The sequence below is a fragment of the Phyllopteryx taeniolatus genome, chromosome 5 (genome assembly GCF_024500385.1).
Source record: "Phyllopteryx taeniolatus isolate TA_2022b chromosome 5, UOR_Ptae_1.2, whole genome shotgun sequence".
Classification (NCBI taxonomy): domain Eukaryota; kingdom Metazoa; phylum Chordata; class Actinopteri; order Syngnathiformes; family Syngnathidae; genus Phyllopteryx; species Phyllopteryx taeniolatus.
Genome location: NC_084506.1, coordinates 18,113,639 through 18,129,689, shown reverse-complemented (window position 1 = coordinate 18,129,689; position 16,051 = coordinate 18,113,639). Strand labels below are relative to the sequence as shown.

General features: G+C 41.5%; 1 protein-coding gene across 1 annotated transcript in view; it reads right to left on the bottom strand.

Annotated features, from left to right (window-relative positions):
* The window catches only part of LOC133477940 (unconventional myosin-IXAa-like), a 118,851-nt gene extending 109,058 nt beyond the window's left edge, over window positions 1–9,793 (bottom strand). The window contains exon 1 of the mRNA XM_061773321.1: window positions 9,573–9,793. The gene's annotated coding sequence lies outside the window, so the exon portion shown is untranslated. The remainder of the gene's footprint in view (window positions 1–9,572) is intronic.
* Between the last annotated feature and the right edge of the window lie 6,258 nt (window positions 9,794–16,051).

Sequence of the window (16,051 nt, the reverse complement as noted above, 5' to 3'; positions counted from 1 at the left end):
TATGCAGTTTGAACATTAACACTGTGCTTCAATATAGGAAAATAAAAAAAACTGCACTTAAATGGTTCACTTTAAATGTATTGCACATAAGTTGACGCACATGCTTTGCTTTCGTGGGCCACATAATATGCTGCGGCGGGCCGGATCTGACCCCGGGTCTTGAGTTTGACACCTGTGATGTAGAGACAGACCACTAACTCACATTCACACCGTCACTGAGCAGGAATTGAGCCCACGCTGAGTGCATGCAAGTCAGGCGAGTAAACGGCTGTTCCACCAGTGAGTCAATACAACACTGACAACATAATTTAGTCTAAATCCAATCCCAAATCAAAAGACTTGGTCCTATCCTTGGTCACGCAAAAGAGCAACATAAATTTATGTTAGCTAATGAGTCTGCAACCTTCCTGTGAGAAACATTTGAGAGCAGAACCGCAGAGACAAACAAAGACGGGTCACTGTCGGCCGCTTCTGAAGCCCACAAATGATGTCGCTAATAGCAAAGAGGCAAAGAGAGGCTCCCTGGCCGCCCCATTTCAGAGGCAAAAGCCACTCGGTCTGTCAGGATGAGCCACCGTTCCATCAATCTGCTGCTAACGCTGCCCAACAGTCTGCGCTGACGTCAGCGCAAAACTAATCGCTAATGCTTGCTCGTCAAACTCAAAGGTTGGACGCGCAACGTTGTGTACTGGACCGTTTGGTCGAGACGCTGATTAAAAGACAAGTGAGTGATCCTGCTAGCTTAGTGCTAACCCTGAAGGTCAAGGGATGCTACTGCTCATCAGACAGAAATTGCTTAGAAAGGAGGGAAGGCCGTTTTAAGAAGAAACTTGAAAGCTTGCGGCGTGTGTCACATCTACGAATAGGTATTCCTTAATCAATTTAATCAACGAGTCTGGAAATATCCTAATCAGAAGTATTGACACGCTATCACTCTAGTAGTCTTACTCAAGTTGTTCTTACGTACAGTGAACCCTCGCCGATTCCAACACTTTTCTTTTTATTTTGCTGATTAATGAATAAAATCCATTCAAAAATATCAGCTAAAATCTGATTTTTGTGAGATTTAATTTTAATGCCGTATACAATAGCCCAGCCCTATTTAAAAAAAAAAAAAAAAAGGCTGCAGAGCACCTGCAACCGTAAATAATGAGGACAAGCGCTACAGAAGATGGATAGGTGGCTGGAGTTTCTGGGAAAGGCCATTTCTTTTTCTTATTTTTTAAAATTGAAACAAATCCAATTGGTTTTCTTAGTGGCTTCCATACTTCAAAGTATTACACTATACCAACCAATACAGGCACTACTGTAGTTTACAAAAGAGGCACTTTCGTCAGTCTTTTGGAATTGGTTCAGGTTTGCAGCGTCAGACCATAAGCAAAAAAAAAAAACAGTCCACGACAAAGAATGTTCAAAGGGAGTAGCGCCACCAACTTATTCAACATTTAAAACGGCGACAAGCAAGCAAATGTTGCTCTGTGTGTAACAAAAGTTAAACTCAAAATCCCCCAAATCCTCCTCCCACTGTATCTTGGTTGTTTTAATTTCACACTTGATGAGTGGACAGGATTTCTAAACCCACAACTATTTGTATACAATACGTATTTTCCATACCATCTCTCCTTTAAAACATGGTACAGTAAAAGGTTTGATGACAGAGATGGATTATTCCTATTTATATGACTTTCTATGGGGAAAATAGTTTCCAAAGTCTACAGCATTCAATGTGTGCTAACTCCCTTCCAGTTTATCTAAAAAGTGGAGTATTTCCATGGAACAAGTCTCAATGAAGCGTGAATACTTGCACATCATTGACAATGAATGTGATTTAGTGGCAAGTGCCAGATGTTGATCATCTGACTGCAGCCACCGAGGCGCTACAAAACATTTTATTGTCTCCAGACACTGCTCCCTAATAAGCGACCGTGACGCGATTCTCTCATATCACAACACCACAAACACAAGCACACACTTTCTTTAGATATACAATGTATATAGCACAGCACAGTCCTGTACACACAGCTGTTTTAACCCCGACGAATACCCACAATTATCCGTAAAAGATGTCAACGGGAATAAAATGCCGCCATATTGAGATTAACCTAAATTAAACCATGGTCAACAACAGGAAACAACATCAAATCACATCACATACTCTGTTTATATCATTTATATACATACTCTGTTCAAGTGTGAGGTGTCTAAACTTGTCTGACTTCCAACGTCTTCATCATAATTGATGTGACAAACAGAGATTCATTCCTAATCTTTATCTTCTACTCAAAAGCGGTGCTGAGCTCAAATCCAAAGCAATGCAAGACCACCGATAAACAGGGATCTGTTAGTCATTACAGTGGTTTATAAATCAAATAATAAATTTCACAGACAAGCTGGGAGAGACCCTCTTCCAAACCTACCAGCTGAAAAACGTACTTGACGAATATATACTGTACGTCAGTGGCAGTGAACACTTGGATTTTTATTTTTTTTTGTCCTGTTCGGCTGTTCTGTTCAAGCAGAATGGAAAATCTGTATCCCTTTTATGATGAAACTGTTTTACTGTCACAGTGGCATTTTTAAGCTTCCGCTGTGGTATTATAATTGAGGTTTATTGAGAATCAGACTTGATCAGTCGAACAGAACAAAAATTCTAGAAGGGAGAAAGAAACAAAGACAAAAGACAAAGCACTAATTGTAAACAGGATGAGTGAAGTAAATCATAAAATTATCTACAACATCCATCCATCCATTTTCTGAGCCGCTTCTCCTCACTAGGGTCGCGGGGGTGCTGGAGCCTATCCCAGCTGTCATCGGGCAGGAGGCGGGGTACACCCTGAACTGGTTGCCAGCCAATCGCAGGGCACATAGAAACAAACAACCATTCGCACTCACAGTCATGCATACGGGCAATTTAGCGTCTCCAATGAATGCATGTTTTTGGGATGTGGGAGGAAACCGGAGTGCCCGGAGAAAACCCACGCAGGCACGGGGAGAACATGCAAACTCCACACAGGCGGGGACGGGGATTGAACCCCGCACCTCAGAACTGTGAGGCTGACGCTCTAACCAGTCGGCCACCGTGCCGCCATTATCTACAACAATGAAACGTTAAATATGAGTATTGCATGGGGTTGTAGTGGTACACCCTGTGAGGGAAGGACAGGACAAGATAGAACAGGACAAGGACAGGAGAAGAAGCATGCAGGACAAGGGTCGTGAGCCCGGCTGTACAACGGAAGTGTGGTGGCATTAATTATGTAAATTATAAAAGTGTACACGACGAGAGTATAAGTGAGTGGATACACAAGTGATTTGCATATTCATTAGTTATTTGTTGCAGTAAGGGGTGTGTGCCTCCGGATACATGCAAGCGAATTGATACCGTTTTCATGCACAAAGACTGACATAAGTGTCCTGTAATTGCTGTGGGCGCACCGCGGCGGCTGAGGACCCCACCCAATCAATCGAGGGGCGGGATCAGGCCCAGGGTTCCACCCGAGAGCAGCCCGGCGGATGGGACACGTCGCACACCGAGGGACCCAGGGCAGTCCGCCGGCTCCACCAAGGCGCCCCAACAACCGGCCACCCAGCGGGGGCCGCAGGGACCCAATGCCACCCACCGCCCCATTCTTTTGCGTACTATTAGAGGTATGTGTACCACACTTCGAGAATAACTGCACTAAATTGTCCATAAGTGTGAATGTGACTGCAACCCTATTGACGACAATAGGAAGAAAAAAAGGATGGATGGGTTTGGACAACAACCACCACATATATCTCTAACAACATTTCCACACAAAAAAGTGATGCTTAAATAAAAACACTCATAAACATCCAACAAGAGGAGCAAAAGCCAGTTGCACCACTGACAGAAGCCTTAATAAATGGTCCAAAAACACAGTGAAGCCAAATTTGGTGCATGTCATTCTTTGTTATGCCCAGAAGGAAATATTTTGACTCCAAAGAAACCCACAGCTTGAGGGAACAATACCACTTCTGGTCTGTGTAAATGCATTCTGAGAAAGCACTAATTGCATGTAAAAGGAAATCAAAAGAAGTGGAAACATTTTTGTAAAATGTTCATTTGGGAAAACATAAAAGTGAGAGACAAGACTGGAACCCAACACTATTTTTTTTTTTTTTGTCAGGACAATGCCAGACGCTATTTAAGATGACCCCGCCCCTCTGCCATTGTGTGTCGCTCTATAAATACACTTGCTGAGAGATACATAACATAACACAGCGCTGACACGGTATGTGAAGCATTGACCTCATCCTGGTGTTGTCTTACACCAAAGAATCCTCGAGCGACTTTCTGGCTCGACAGCAGATATGAAGCTTGAATCAGTTTCTCAGTCACTTATTCAGAACACCATCACCCAAGACAATATATAGAAATGGACCAGTACCGTTTTGTCGAACAGAGGCCTTTGAGACGTCTTAACTCCAAAAAACACATCGCATTAAGCGCATCAAAACAAGACATGCAAGCAGAGGACATCAATTTTAACGTGCGTGGCTCTCCTGGAGAGTGGTGCCTCGAGATGGTAGTTAAATTGGTTCTGTAACCACGCTCGCAACTCAAATCACTCGTATCACAAATCATACAATAATGACATAAATGTCATAAAGAATGTCATCAAACCTTTTTTGACACATTTTTTGCTTCAATTTAAGGGAGTTTGTTCTGTTCCTTCTGGTGTGTGTTCCTTGGCCACCTGGGGGCAGTAATATACAAACATAGAGACACACACGAAGAAGAGTTTCACAATGTACTCAGTACGCTGCTGTAATATTTATAATTTTTCCCGATGGATAAAGAATATACACCTGTGAGTATTGTTATTATTATCTGCCTATATGTGCTGCTCCACCGTCTATGTTCAAATATCTGTTGTTTAAAGGGCATTTTGCATTGGTTGTTAGCATTAAGCTAAACAGACTTTATTAAGGCAAAGTTATGATGGTTGTTTTAAATACACATGTAATTCTCTTCGTTTTCAGGATTGCATCTTGAGATACAGTAATCTTTCAATTAGTTCCAAGACATTTTACAGGATGTTTTAGAGAAAAGAGTGAGCTTGCATGGTTTGTTGTGATGCATTTGTTCAAAGGCATCAATTGATGGAAAACCCTTCCTTTCTGGAAATGTTCAGCTCCTGCTTACCACACTCTTGAGAAATCCCTCATTGCGCAGTCATCTTTGCTGACATTAACATTTCATTTGGCTTATTATGTAAGTAGTAAAGCCTGCAAAAGGCGGGCTGAGTACATCATTCTGACAGCTGCAGCTAGGCTGCAAATTCACTCGCCCAGCAGCGGCACAGACGCTCCACGCCAGCCCCCCCCCCCCCCAAAACCCCCCTTCCCAAAATCCCTCCTGTGAACGTGCAACACAGCGAGATATCAAAGCCAAACGTGCGAACACACCAACGTTCATGTTGAATAATTCACGTCGGATTAATCTGTAGGGGCGGAAGCAGTTTGTGATAATCGCAAAGTCACAGCCGGTGTGCCTCAAGGGTTCGTGCTTGGCCCTAAGCTTTTTCTTACCAATGTCAATGATTTAGAATCAATACTGCAATTTCTTTGTGCCAAGCTCTTTTCCAGTGATGGCAAACTTTACAGCTAATTTGGTTGTTTTTATGATGTCAGTGTTTTAATCCAGTCTGATTTAGAAATAGCGTCTGAAAAATGTTTTATTGTGGATGAAAGTCATCCTAACCCGATGAGGCATTTTGATGTAGGTGCTATTACACTGCATGGTAATAACGTGGGGTTAGATTTTCTGAAACTTTGAACTACCACTGTTCGGCAGTTCGGGGAAGAAACTTTTTTTGAAAGGTTAATCTAATTTTTGCCCGTTTCCACAGCCGTAATGTTGAGTTCTTGGTTAAGTTATATAAAGTTTTTGTCAGACCCGGCCGGATTGGAATACGTGACCAAGATATGGTATCTTTTTGTGAACAGGATATAGAATTAAAGAGGACATATTTTGAGCAATGTCTATTTACGTGAAGCTCGCCTGGCTTTTCTGAGTATTTCCAATAACGAATGCCTGCCAAACTTAATCTTCAGTCCTTATTTCATTGTCACGCGTTTGGTCTGGTTATGGCATACAAGATCATTTATGATTTAGTTGATACGAACTTTGATCTGTTCTTTGAATTGGCATTGTCGGAACAGACGATACATCATAAAGCTTCAGGTTAAATGTACTAAATTGGACCGAAGTAAGTATTTTTTCAATAATAGCTGTGCCATTTTGGAATAATCTTAGCAGTGACACTGATTTGATTAAATGCATGTGTTTGGGGTAAGTAAGACCGGACAACAGCCCACCACGGTAAAAATGTATGAGTTATTTTGTTTAAATGTATTTCATTTGACCGTAAGCAGTGTCTGTTGGCTGGCTAACCGATAAAAACCAAGGCCTTGTATTTTGACCGTCCTGTTCTAATCATCCGTTTGAGAGAGGTGCTCCATGCCCGCATCATTCACGATTCATGAGGGTGGCGATCCCGCCTTCGCCTGCCGCAGATGAATGCGGTCTCTTCTGGAATGGAAAATAAACGGTCAAAGGGCTGCATTTATAAAACACTGTTTCACCCTCATAGCCACCATCTTGCCAATCACTGACAAACTATTCACCTTGTGTTTTATAGAACAGAGATTTCCACAGTATTATTATTGAGCCAAGGCATATATTTTACGTTTTAAAAAACTCATGGCACAAAAAAAAGTGTATATCGTCAATGTCGGGCGGAAACACCGACTCCAAATTTCTTCAATTTCATATTTTTTCAAAAATGTATACTATTGGTCTGTCCCCATTTTGTCTGTTATTTTTAGCCAATATTAACCAATTAAAGTGGTGAAAATAGCTTGAAAACAAATCTTTAATACTCTTGAATACTCACAACGGGTTTCATTCACTAATAAATGCGTAGAAATGTTAGTTAAGCATATATGCAAAGTCACCATCAGACACGTGCATACCAGCCAATTTTCTTCACACCACAGTGCATATATTATTCATTCATTCATTCATTCATTCCAAATGACAAATTTGTGCCCGCGATTTGCAATCGGCATAAAGCGCGCCTCTATTTGGCTTTAAAAGGGCATCTGTCTGACGCATCTCACTCAACGTGCGGAGCTTTTAAAGTCACAAGAGATCCCTTTAATGACTTGAATAACTTTCTTAACCTGTATTCACTTTTCAAAAAGTTGGTATCATTGGAAAGCTTCCTAAACATAGGAACTGACAGCATATTATAATCATGTTAATCATTTTTTACTAATTCCAAAGTTAAATTAGAGAATGTGACACAAACCGTACGTATACAAAAAACTATTTAACAGCCAAGAATAAACAAACACTGCCTACGTTGTTAAAATACATAGTAAGGGTTAAAAATAGCACAGCAAGGAGGCATTTGCAGTTGATAAAATTCATCAAATTAGCATTGGAAGCGACTGAAACTATATGAGATATAGGCCAATATTTGGAATTACGTCACAAACAACCACGCAAGCAGCGGTCTGTGTGCGAATTGATCAATTTGAAATCAATCACATTTGCACATGCAGAATCATAGAACAATATATCAGTCAGTTACAATTTTGATTTGCTGGCGATTCTGAGGCCGTGTCCTGTCATTTCGCTCAATGACAACATAATAAATTAGCGATTTTTCTTTTTTTGCATACAGTATTGAATAAGTGATTGAACATAATTTCGGGGTGCTGTGGTGTATGCAATGGTATATGACAGCAATATAAGGTATAATACCAACTTGAACAAAGCAGTGTTTGGTAAGTCATTCAAGATGGCGTTTTGTTGATTTGTTGAAAAGTAGACATTTTGAAGGTGCGAGGTTTCCGCCTGACAGTGACGATATGAATTGAAATTGACTAAAGGCGGCTAGTGTGAACTAAAGCAGTAATGCTCCTATGCCCAAAGTGACGTCATTGTGGTATTTTGATACAAATGGCCATAGAGAGCATAGAGGACGAGGACAAGGAGCGTGGGGTCTCGGGGTCTCACCCCCCCCCCGCCGGGCACATCTCCCATGCGGGTTTGGAACTTTGACCTGAGGGGCTTTTGGACCGTCTGGACAAGACTGCGAGTTTCAACTTGTTGACAACCTCACCCCAGCGTTACAACGCGAGCTGACCAACATGATACAACACAGAAGTCTTCGATGAACTTAACATGCATGTTAAAAAAAAACTCTATAATATTGTATTGAATAAAACCATACAGTAATGACATAATGTCATAGAATTAAAAATAATGGAACAGCTTTGGTCACAATTTGCATTGATTCAATAGCCGCTGTGCTGCTCTTTCTGGTGTGTGTGCGCCTTGGCCACTTGAGGGCAGTATAAGACAGACAGATAGACACAAAGACAGACGTAACGTACATGGAGACGGTCTCAGCTCCTCCGTACAACACTAATATTAGTCGTTCTTCAAAGAGGGTAAACAATATATATGACTGTGAGGATTGTTATATTGTCTGTCTACAAGTGTTGCTGCACTGTTTATGTTCAAATTGCTAAAAGGGTTATAACACCGCAGCATAGATACTATTTGCTAGCTCGTCAATGGAGTTTCCTATTGTGTTTGCATTAAACTAGCAGGGGAATTCCTAAATTGTTTGGTTGTTTTAAATGTAAACCATGCAGTTCTCTTTGTTTTATGTTTAGTTTGACAGTAAACTTCAACTGGGAGTGGCAATAAACACCTTAAAGCCTCTATTTTGAATAGCTGTTTACAAATTTCTTTCTCCCAAACTGCTGCTGGTTGTGAAGCGAGTTGAGTCACTGGCACCATACAGCGCTCGTATCTCAAGTTCGCGCTCGCCAGCCAAAGTAAAAAATATTATCCGAATGGCAGCTTGAATCTCGAAAAAAAAATCATCAGTCGGGTCACCCGTATCTCAAGGCACCACTCTTCGTTTAATTGGCATCACGATTATGAGTGGAGTCAATGGAAACCCCCATAAGTTTGAGAACCCCTGTTTTAGAGACGACACAGTTTAATACCGAGTCACTGTCAATGCTAGCGAAAGCAGTGAATGACTTGCTTTTGCTGCTTGATTTTACCATAGAAATGTTTAGTCTTTTATCTTAAACGACTCACACCTGAGCATTGCAACAGCATCACTAGCAACAATGGGAGTGGGGGTCATTTACATCAGAACCTTGTTTGCTTGCTTTTGGGGGGGGCGGGGGGGGGGGGGGGGGGGGGGCCAGTTGCAAAGGAGACTGGAAGCCCCCCCCGTTCTTCCCTCCCTCCCATTAGAAAGGACTGCGACAATATGGACACATATTGCACGGAGCAAAATATATATATATATATATATGCCCATGCAGGCGTTATGCAAGAAAACTGTGACATTCATACAAGGCGGCTGCGACAAGATGTGTGTGGGGGTCATATTCCACCTTTTTGTTTTTATATCCACTAAATATGTGTGTGGACATGATGAGAGCGTGCAACATGATGTCCACACACCAAAATTAAAGGAGAAGGAGGACGAAGAAAAGGGTCTTGGTCTTACCTCCTCCTCCACCACCGAGCTGCCGCCGCCTCCAGTCCGCCCGAGCGACGAGGAAGAGCGGCCAACCGCCACCGAGTCAGCCGGAGCCCAGCGCGGTGCGTCCGGACACGCGAGGCACAATCCACCGCTCCGATGTGACGATCATTGGAGGATTCAATTCAGGGGGAAAAGCTGCTCCGGTGTGGGTGTGGGTGTGGGTGCGGGGGGGTGGGGGGGGGTCTTTGGGCTTCTGCGTGGCTCTGTCTGCAGTCCCTTCCGTCACTTTACGTCACGTCGCACTTCTCTCCTCAAGGCTTCCTCCACAGAGATGTGCGTGGCCGCGCAGCGCGTCCACGCGTGGGAGGCATGGGGAAGTGGAGGCTGATTTGATGAGGAGGAGAAGGTTAGAACAAATCATATTTAGAGTAACAATTGACAGCTCACTTAGAGGAGGAATAGATAGATAGATAGATAGATAGATAGATAGATAGATAGATAGATAGATAGATAGATAGATAGATAGATAGATAGATAGATAGATAGATAGATAGATAGATAGATAGATAGATAGATAGATAGATAGGTAGGTAGATAGATAGATAGATAGATAGATAGGTAGATAGATAGATAGATTCCAAACTATAATATAATAAAATATAAAAAGTGAAAAAATAAAATGCATAAAATAAAAACAAAGTATAATATATTAAATTTGATGAAAAGAGAACATGATACAAATCTAAGATGCAGGAGAAGTGTCAAACCCCAAATATCCATCCATCCATCCATTTTCTGAGCCGCTTCTCCTCACTAGGGTCGCGGGCGTGCTGGAGCCTATCCCAGCTGTCATCGGGCAGGAGGCGGGGTACACCCTGAACTGGTTGCCAGCCAATCGCAGGACACATATAAACAAACACACATTCACACTTAAGGGCAATTTAGAGTACTCAATCAACCTACCACGCTTGTTTTGGGGATGTGGGAGGAAACCAGAGTGCCCGAAGAAAACCCACCCAGGCACGGGGAGAACATGCAAACTCCACACAGGCGGGGCCGGGATTTTAACCCCGGTCCTCAGAACTGTGAGGCAGATGAGCTAACCACTCTAACACCGTGCCGGCGAAAAAAAATTGTAATAAAAACAAAACCTTAAAATAGGAGCAATCTAAAGTATAGAGTGAAGCATCAAAGCAAAAACATCAAATAAAAGCAAAACAGAAAAATTATCAAATATATGTCAAAAACTGAATAATAAAAAAAATCTAAGATACAGGGTGACGTAACAAACCTCAAAAATACAAAATACTAAACATAAAAAGACATACAATGCAGCAATACAATATTTTAAAAACATGAACACACTGCGTGGGTTTTCTCCGAGCACTCCGGTTTCCTCCCACATCGGAAAAACATGCATTAATTGGGGACTCTAAATTGCCCGTAGGTGTGAATGTGAGTGTGAATGTTTGTATGTGCCCTGCGATTGGCTGGCAACCAGTTCAGGGTGTACCCAGGCTCCTGCCCGATGACAGCTGGGATAGGCTCCAGCACGCCTGCGACCCGGCTCAGAAAATGGATGGATGGATAGTTAACAGCCAGCTTACTCTACACTCTGATTCGGTGACTCCCACGTCACGCAACAGGCCAGGCCCCACCTTTTAAAGCCACACAAATTCAAAGTCACAGATACTACAGTGTACAACGTGAGGATGGCGAGTGACCCTAAGTGGAAATAAAATACCTGCACGTCACATTCATATTTTGCATTGATATGATGCATAATGTTTTAAAACACTGTGTATAAATAAGAACATTAATATATGGTCAGTACTTCGTGTTTTTTTAGCCATCGTGGGGGCATTCTTGAACGTAACCCTCCCCCCCGATAAACGAGGAACTACTGTATATTGACATCATCATCTTCCCTAAATTTACTTCTTAATTTATTATGTATAATTTATCTTAATTCTCCCCAGCAGTCAACCTACTCAGAAGAAAAACACTGCTTGCTCATTTTAGTGTATTTTTACAATAAACATAAGAGCTGGTCCTCCAATATTTTCAATTGCTGAACCGGATGATCTGGGGTTACCATGACGACAACAAAAAGACTATCCTAATCATCATCAGCCAGTGTGGCATCCAAACTAATTTGACGCTATTGTTTTGAGGACTGACTGTTACGTATTGCTACTTTTTTTGTGGGTATTTTAGTCAGTCTCTCAAAAAGTTGCATTTTTCAATCTGTATGTGTGCGTGTGTAAGGAAACAGCTCGCACTCTCCCATGGCATGGTCTGAAAACATCCCACCTGTTTTTTGCAGGATCACTTTCCAACTCGGTGACATATTTACTAGCCAGACATGTTGAAAAGGAAATCCTCCCCTGCGGCCCACAAACGTCGCAAATCGAATGCCGCCACGTACAGGGGGGCCCCCGCCCCCCTCTCGCCCCTCCTGCATCAGTGTGCGACGTGACAGCAGTGGCGCACAATAAAGTCGCAGAGTTCAAAGGAGCTGTAGGCGACAAAGCATGCGTGGAAAGTTTGAGAAATGTCAGCCAGAAGGCCTGCAACTCAGATCAGGAAACAAATTCTAAAGCAGAAGCAGTGGAGCTTTTTTTTTCTTCATCAATAGGTTACAAGTATCATCTAAAAAAATACTCAACTCTCCAAGTACCACCATAATGAGCAACATTAACACATTCACTGCCATTGACGGCTTTAGTAGTCCATCCATCCATCCATTTTCTGAACTGCTTCTCCTCACTCGGGTCGCGGGCGTGCTGGAGCCTATCCCAGCTATCATCGGGCAGGAGGCGTGGTTTACCCTGAACTGGTTGCCAGCCAATCGCAGGTCACATACAAACAAACAACCATTCGCACTCACATTCACACCTACGGGCAATTTATAGTTGACAATTAACCTACCACGCATGTTTTTGGGATGTGGGGAAACCGGAGTGCCCGGAGAAAACCCACGCAGGCACGGGGAGAACATGCAAACTCCACACAGGCGGGGACGGGGATTGAACCCCGGTCCTCAGAACTGTGAGGCAGACGCTCTAACCAGTCATCCACCGTGCCGTCTGGCTTTAGTAGTCAAATATCTATATTAACTGGCAATGCTGGCACGGAATTAAAATACAGTTGTGGGTAAACCTAAGTGTTCACCAAAAACAAGGTATTCCCAGTACAGAATCTTTAATAATGTAAGCCACTGTAACTTTATGCACAGTTTAAACGTTAACGCTGCAATGATTCCATTAAAATATATTGCACATAAGTTCAATACAAATTTAACTTAAATTAAAAAAAGAGAAAATGTATTGTATTTAAAAGTTATGTACAACTGAACTTTACTTAACAGATGAACTGTACGGGATTAAGCACTGAAGTTTAAACCATTCTCCAAACATTTAATTCAGTGATTTATTTATTTTTTGCATACCACTTGAGGAAGCCCTTGTACCAAACTTTGAGAATCACTGCCCTGCACTGAATAAAATATAAAGTGAATTCATTTCATCCACACTGAAATTGCTGCCATTGGTAAACCATTGTTAACTGAGCAGTCAGTAATTAAGTAAGATTTGAACATTCTTAACTGTCATACAAGTTATCCACCGTCTCATACAACTCAAATAAAGTAAAACTATTGACGTTTGCATGGTTGCATTCCTTTCACATTCCCAAAACATGTATTTTGTTTGTTAGATGCGTAATGGAGACGTAAAAAGGAAGGTGCATGCAGAGTTATACTCTCACCAAGTATTGTTTGAAGACTTTGTCTTTTGTAAACGTCTACTTAAATAAATGTGTGTTCCCCTGTGTATGTGCGTGAGTTCATTAGTTTTACGACTCAGATTGAACTGAGTGGATCACATCTCTAACTGAGTCAATTGGGAACATATTTGACAAACGGCACCTTGATAAAGTGCTTAACAGTAGCGGTGAAGCAAACTATGGCAAGCAGCCTCCTGAGCTTTTACATTATTAAGAGTCCTGTTATTTGCTGCATTAATTTAGCAGTTTTTTTCATCACAATTTGTAAATATTACGTATTGATTTCGATTTTTTATTCATTTACTGTAACTCGATAAATAATTGGTGAATTGATTTATTGTAAACAATGAAAAAAAACCTTAGTAATATGAACAGGTTTATATTCTATATACATATGGCATTTTCAATACTGTAATTGCATTCATATGTAATACAATAAACACAGAGAATCACTAAAGATTACAATATTAAAATAAACATGCATCCATCAATCCATTTTTTATAGTCTGTTCCAGCTGACTTCGGGCGAGAGGCGGTGTACACCCTGGACTGGTCCTCAGCCAATAGCAGTATTCCATCCATCCATTTTCTGACCTGCTTCTCCTCACTAGGGTCGCGGGCGTGCTGGAGCCTATCCCTGCTATCATCGGGCAGGAGGCGGGGTACACCCTGAACTGGTTGCCAGCCAATCGCAGATACAAACAAACAAGCATTCGCACTCACATTCACACCTACGGGCAATTTAGAGTTGTCAATCAACCTACCATGCATGTTTTTGGGATGTGGGAGGGAACTGGAGTGCCCGGAGAAAACCCACGCAGGCACGGGGAGAACATGCAAACTCCACACAGGCGAGGCCAGGGATAGAACCCCGGTCCTCAGAACTGTGAGGCAGACGCTCTAACCAGTCGTCCACCGTGCCGCCCAATAGCAGTATTAAAATAAATAATTCTACATGTTAGAAATAGACATGAACTGTATAAACAATTTGTTAATGATAATTAAGTAAATTATAAGTAAGAATACAACAATTGAATATTTTATTATTAAAGTATTAGCCATTTTTACATATTTCACACACACAGGCACACACATTTACTTTTTAAAATTGATTTTTTTAACCTCATCCCCAAATGACCTGGCCCACATATCCATCCAATCAAATTTGGCCATTGAGCACAAGTTTGCCCAGCCAAGGCTGCTGCCTTCACAGTGTGACACTTCACTCACATGAGGCAAGGTTTCCGCCGTGCGGTCAAAATATGTATTACACACAGCCTGTTTGGTTGACGACTGACGACACAGCCTATTAACCGCGACTGTTTTAAAAGATTTTAATTAAATAACAGTAATAGTCCATAATAATAGTATTTAGTTGTATAGAACATTTCATAAAACAGTTACAAGGTGCTTCAAAGTAAAAATAGTCAATAAACAAACTTTTAAAATCCCGCAATAAAAAAATCCCCCAAAAGTCATTCTATCACCCTGAAATTTGATGACTTTTCTAAAGTGTCCCAAAGTACACAAGAATGAAAAATAATCCAAAATGCCATTTTTTGTACAAGTGCTACAAAGTTTGTGTACACTGAGGCTGTTCCAGACGAAATTTGACCCCACGTCTACTAAAATAGATTTTGGATGTACCAATGGGATTTAAATCAAGTAAAATGGTGATATTATTGGCGCAAGTTGTACTATAAATGAACGGTATGTAACGGTTAATACACGTTGAGTTAAATGAAAACAGTATAGCTAGCTAATAATATTATATGCAAATGTTATAATCATAAATAATCACAAAAAAATGTATGAATATAATAATGTAATAAAAATATTCAGTCTACAGAGTACTGCAACCGACGCCTTTGCTATCCCTGTGATTTGTGTTTCGGCGGGAGCGTTTGTAAACACGGTGACGTCATAAACACGCGACAGAATTGTCAAGCGTACGACCACAAACCCAACGACGGAAGTGGAACGACAGTAAACAAACGAGAGCAATGGAAGACATCCACTCGGTAGTGTTCTTTCTGCTCCGCATGTGGCTCTTTATCACCAAGAGAAGACGAGCTTTGTTCGAGAGGAAGACTGTAGGCTGCGCGGAGAAACACTGCGGAGAAAAGGAGAGTTTGGGCGTTGTTGGAGGACGACCCGTTGCCGAGAGGAAGACGGCGACGCCAGATGGTAAGATAACGCTTTGGTTTCAGTGTGTTTTGTGTTCTCGTTTCTATCTGTGAACAACTACTAGGCTGAACATTTGATTTCTATACCGCTTTGAAGCTTACGAGGTCCAGTAAACAAACCGGATCTTAATCTTAGTTTTATTTGACTGAGTTTGAGTTATTTTACCACTTTTTGATCTTAATATCACAACTTGACTACTACAGCCTATTTTGTTTCCCGGCATATTACTACTTTTCCGGAGGCTGAATATATAATTTGACTTCCAAAATATCTGGCAACAAAACCAGTCTGAAAAGGCTACTTACAAAATTTGAGTTGGTGTACCTTGCATAACTGCATCATGCAACTGTGTTTTTACTCTGATGACTTGCACTGATTGGAATCAGCTAGGGATGTCTCGTCCGAACAGCAGTTGCAGATAGCCAGCCTCAAGCATACTTCCAAATGATCATCAGTCTTTTTGGAACAGTATTTGGATTTAATAATCTTCATGTGGGAAAAGGCTGAGTCAGCTGAATAATATAGCCAAG